Source organism: Sinocyclocheilus anshuiensis, unplaced genomic scaffold (genome assembly GCF_001515605.1).
Source record: "Sinocyclocheilus anshuiensis isolate Anshui unplaced genomic scaffold, SAMN03320099.WGS_v1.1 scaffold1762, whole genome shotgun sequence".
Lineage (NCBI taxonomy): Eukaryota > Metazoa > Chordata > Actinopteri > Cypriniformes > Cyprinidae > Sinocyclocheilus > Sinocyclocheilus anshuiensis.
The window spans coordinates 357,187-363,406 of NW_015547656.1; positions in this window are offsets into that span (position 1 = coordinate 357,187).

The window sequence follows — 6,220 nt, forward strand, 5'->3', positions numbered from 1 at the left end:
TATATAAGCCCACTAATAGTAGGTGTATTAAGGGTGATTGGGACAGCTTTTGAATTTGATACATTTTGATACATTTCTGTAATACTGAAGATGTTAAGTACTGATTTGAGGAGGAAACAATGTTGCATTATAATGAAAGGATGTGTACACTTTTCTGTAAACTGAGCCAAAAAATGTTTTGGGGTGATTGGAACAGCACATTTTATTCATTGATTTAGGGTAGTGTAAGAATATTTACTGTATTGCGCAAGTTAGTTCATACTTTGGTATAATTTCATATGCAATATTACCTTTTCTTTTCATCATCACCATTAAGAGTCCATGTTTATTTCTGTTCAACTTTATTGCTCAGTTCATAAATCCATCCACAATTCATACAATACAACACGTGTAACTGAGGTAAAAGAAGGCTTGACGTCCAAAAGTCTTTGAAAACATTTAAAAATCAAATAGACAAGTAAAAAAAAAAAAAAAAAAAGCTTTAGGTCTTCAAAAATGATGTTGGGTGGCCCCATCACCAATTAACTGTTTGACAAACACATTTAACCTGCACAAACCTGCAACAAAATCAGTAAACAAAAAAAAAAAGTTTATCAATAATGCATCTATTTTCAGAATTTTTTTTAGCAAAATCTAGCTAGTTTGTGAATATTTTTGTGGTTGATTAGGGCTTGCACAAATAAAAAGGTTGGAAACCACTGATTTAGGCATGCAGTGCACATACAATGGTTCCCTATTACAAGGTCAATCATTTTCTTAATTAGCTAAGCCTTTAAGCACTGTCCCAATCACCCAAAATTATGCTGTCCCATCCACCCAAATTGTGTTTGGATGGATGGGACAAAATAAAAACAACCTAATTCTGAAAATAGAAACATGATATATTTCAACTGATTTCGTAGAAGTAGTGCATCATATTTATGTTTCCATCAAAAGTTTGTATAGCTATGACCTTATTATGAAGACTAGCAAAAGCTTATGTCATTTTCCTCAGTTCATGCATGTCACTGTCAACTTCCTGTTTGATGTCTGCCCCGCCCACCGACATGACGTCAAACCAATGAGGACATCCCATTTTAATTATGTGGTCTTACAGCTAGGGCTCAGCAAAATTTTTTATTTTCACTCGTTAGGTGAGAAAATAAATTCTGTATAGTTATACTGTCCCATTTGACCTTATGTCCCAATCACCTTAAACTACAGTTTCATGTCATCTAAAGTCTGTATTTATAGCTACCGTAGCCAACGTGCTTATAATTCATAAAGAGAGATTTTTTATGTTAGCATATTCATCAGATAATAATATCACTATTTTGATTAAGCCTATGTAAAACCAACAACATTACAGCAGCAGTTTTAAAGATGTTTTCTTTGACTGACTACTTGACAAAAGTCTTTGTCTGACTACTTGAAAGAGAATATAGCAAAATATAACTTAATTAATTTGTGTTTCCTCATAGCTAAATTTCACATACATAAATAGAAATTTGGCTCTAAACCTCTCTTTTCTTTATTCACAGTTGAATAAAGTTCTGTTAATCCCAGAGCAGTGAAAACCATAGTTTAAACATGGTATTTGTAGTAAAACTGTGGTTATACAAATGGTAATTCGCAATTCGCCAAAAAACCATGGCACCTTTACTAGGCTATAATAAAATCATGGTGAACTTTCTTGAAGGATTTATCTGTGCATCCTTTCTTTATTTTTCCTTTGTTTTCTTTTTATAACTGAACTGCATTAATTGTTTGATGTTTTGTACTGTTTAATAAAAAATAGAAATCAGAAAAGAAGATTCGCTATACGCTCTCCAAAGTTCCGATCTGAATCAAATGACTTGCGCTCCGAAGTCCAGATCTGAATCAAAAGAATCGCGATCCGGCTCCGAAGTCCCAATCTGAATGAAATGAATCGAGAACAGACTCCGAAGTTCCGATGTGAATCAAATGACTCACGCGCCGCGCTCCGAAGTTCCGATCTGAATCAAACAAATCGCGAACAGGCTCCGAAGTTCCAACCTGAATTAACAGAATCGCAAACAGGCTCCGAAGCCCAATCTGAATCAACAGAATCGCAAACAGGCTCCGAAGTTCCGATCTGAATCAAACAAATTGCAAACAGCCTCTGAAGTTCCAATCTGAATTAACAGAATCGGAAACAGGCTCCGAAGTCCCAATCTGAATTAACAGAATCGCAAACAGGCTCTGAAGCCCAATCTGAATCAACAGAATTGCAAATAGGCTCCGAAGTTCCAATCTGAATTAACAGAATCGCGAACAGGCTCCGAAGTTCCAATCTGAATCAAACAAATCACAAATAGGCTCCAAAGTTCCAATCTGAATTAACAGAATCGCGAACAGGCTCCGAAGTTCCAATCTGAATCAAACAAATTGCAAACAGGCTCCGAAGTCCCAATCTGAATGAACAGAATCGCAAACAGGCTCCGAAGTTCCAATCTGAATCAACAGAATCGCAAACAGGCTCCGAAGTTCCAATCTGAATTAACAGAATCGCGAACAGGCTCCGAAGTTCCAATCGGAATTAACAGAATCGCAAACAGGCTCCGAAGTTCCAATCTGAATTAACAGAATCGCGAACAGGCTCCGAAGTTCCAATCTGAATGAACAGAATCGCAAACAGGCTCCGAAGTCCCAATCTGAATTATCAGAATCGCAAACAGGCTCCGAAGCCCAATCTGAATCAACATAATCGCGAACAGGCTCCAAAGTACCGATCTGAATTAAAATAATCGTGAACAGGTTTCCGAAGTCCCTATCTGAATCAATTGACTCGCGATCCGCGGTCTGAAGTCCAGATCTGAATCAACAGAATCGCGAACAGTTTCCGAAGTCCCGATATGAATCAAATGACTCGCGATCCATGCTCTGAAGTTCAGAGCTAAATCAAATGACAGTAATCAGTGTTTCACCCAAGTTTTCAATCAAGTTATCAATCTATAATATCTATAATATCTGTGAATTTCCGCGGGCAGTAAAATCTTCAATATCTCGCTGTTAGCGCGGAGTGACTCCAGTTTATATGGAAAATCTTTACTGGTTTGTGACTTCAGAGCGTTTGGTTTGTGGTTTGATTACTCTGTTCCTCTCAGATGTCACAGATCAAAGCTGCTTTATGAGACGATTTCAGATTTATTCACACGGATAGAGATATCAACACAATAAACACTGCTAATGAAGACCTTCTGCTGATTCACATTCAGTCTGTCGTGTTTGTTCATCATCTGACTTCACATACAATAAACAAACACTAAATGAAAGACACAAAAGGCACTTTATAATATATAAAAAATTGACTAATTCTGGGAGATCAATTGTGGTTCAGATTTAGTGAATTGTGTAAAACCGAGTCTTTCTACTGGTGGTTTAATGTTATTTCCATTCAGAGACCCTCAAAACTTCATGCTGGCATCATATTGGGCATCTGTTCTGGTCATGTGATGTGTGTTGTTAACCATATGAGACACACACACACACACACACACACACACACACACACACACACCACACACACACGGTTTTCCACTCTTTGGTGTTTCCTACCAGTAGCAGATGATTGTAATTGAGATACAAACACAGTCTGATTAAGAAAAAGGCAATTTGTTTGTAACCTAAAATGAACCTAAAACAGTTTATAAGTCTTTTGATGTGTGATTGTTTTATTAAAGTCATGGCAGGATTATAGTCGACTAAAACTAAAACCATAAAAACATGTTTGTTACTTGAAATAAAATTAACTTTAACTGAAATAAATTATATTAAAAAAAAACTTCAACTTATTTTATTTCAGCTAGTTGCCAAAGCAACATTTCACATTTTCATTGAGTTTAACATATTTAAAATAACAACAACAACAATAATAATAATAATAATAAAAGTATTTACAACAAACAAAATAATAATAATAATAATCACAAAAGCACACAACAAAATGTCTAAAGCTTTAATTAAAATTAAAATATTAAATATTAAAATATTAGTTTAGTTATACTGTAGTTTAGGTATAATTTATTGCTCAGCCTCACTTCGCATACAACAATGACAATACACTACATTCAAAATATGAATAAAATGATACTCGCTACTAAAATCATGGAAGCTTGCATTAATAAAGCAGATTGCAGAATAAATTCTCTTGTGTGTGTGTGTGTGTGTGTGTGTGTGTGTGTGTGAGTGAGTGTGTGTGTGTGTGTGTTAAAATTTAAATCAGAGCCAATGTCAGGAAGGCCACGTCCCACAGATAAGAGAGAGAGAGAGAGAGAGAGAGAGGGTGTTCAAAGATAACTCATCTGTTCCTCTCACACACACACACACACACACACACAGATCTGCATGATCCGCTCCATCCGACCGCTCTTCTGGATTTAGTCACTGAAGATTCGGGAGCTTTCGGGTCACAGCAGCTTCAGTCCACGAGGAGAGAAAGAGACAGACAGAAGAGTTTATCAGCTTCATTCTGAAGGTCAGTGTGTGTTTGTGCACGTCTGTCTGTCTGCTCGCTTTACTGACAAAAACACTGTGTTTGTACTCTTTTACACACACTTTCATTGCTCAGGAAACTTTTGAGTATTTAATTTAGTCTCAGATTTGTCTTTCCCTTAAAAAGTAGAGTAATAAAAGAGACTCAAATGAGTCACTAGCTGTCATACAGTAAGAGTATAGAGTTATAAAACTAACGTAGACAGCAGTTCAGATCGTTTGATGAGAAATTTTTGCGTTTTGAGCACAGATTGAGACAGAGATCTTTATTCTGAAATTCTAGCCCTAACTAAAACTGCAAAAAACATTTTCATTACATAAATTAAATGTTAACTATAATAAAATAAATCAATAGAAAAAAAATCTGCTAGTTTCTCAGGCAACATTTCTCATTTTTTATTTTAAAGTACTAAAATAACTCAAATTAAATAAACAAAAACTAATAAAAAACTATATAAACAATTTTTAAAAACAAATAAAAATGACAAAAACATCCAACAAAATGACTAAAATTTTAACTAAAATTATATATACTCATTAAAAATGTAAAATTACAAAAGCATGCAACAAAATTACTAAAACTTTAACTAAAATGCAACTAAAACTATATATATATACACATAAAAAAAACAAATGAAACATTACAAAAATCATGCAATAAAATCACTAAAACTTTAACAAAAAAAAGTGAAAACAAAATGCTGTCAAACGATTAATCGCATTCAAAATAAAAGTTTTTGTTTACATAATATACAGTATGTGTGTGTGCTGTGTATAGTTATGTTAAAATATGTTATGTTTATATATTAATGGCTCTGGGCACTGAGTGACCTTTGACCTGTCTCTATAGTCTATTCACTAGTATCACCACGAGTATCGACATTTGATTTAGAACTGGGTTAATAATAATCTGACTTTAACTTTTACACTGGCTGATGTGAATGGAGCAGTGTTTAGCAAGCACTAGTAATGTGGCAGTAACACGGTTAATTTATGGTATGAGATGATACTGAATTATCATCATATTATGGACAGGATAACGTCAGATATCCTATTTTCAAATAGTACCATGATATTATATTGTGCATGTCTAATTAACATTGTCAAATGTTTCTGAAATAAGTCTCTTCTGCTCAGCAAGGCTGCATTTATTTGATAAAAAAATACAAATTTGTATATATTGTACAAAAATATTGTGCAGCACAACTGTTTTCAACATTGATAATAATCAGAAATCAGTATGTGTGTGTGCTGTGTATAGTTATGTTAAAATATGTTATGTTTATATATTAAATATATTTATAAATAATATAAATGTACATATATGCATGTAAATACATGAAAATATTTTGAAAATATATACATGCATGTGTGTATTTATAAATGCATAATAAATATACACAGTACACACACATATATTATGCAAACATATTTCACAATTTTTACAGTATTTTTGTTCAAATAAATGCAGCCTCGGCGAGCAGAAGAAACATTAAATTGATATCAAACTTTTGACTGGTAAAAAACTTACGATGGTAAACACCATGCATCATGTCCAAAAAAAATGGACTACCACATATTCTTCAGAAGTGTTTATTTTGTTTCCTTCATAAGATGATTAGATAACGTCCTGATGAGAACAGGGTGGTCTGTGTGTGTGTGTGTGTGTGTGTGTGTGTGTGTGTGTACCTGGTATTTATCACGTTATGGGGACCAAATGTCCCCA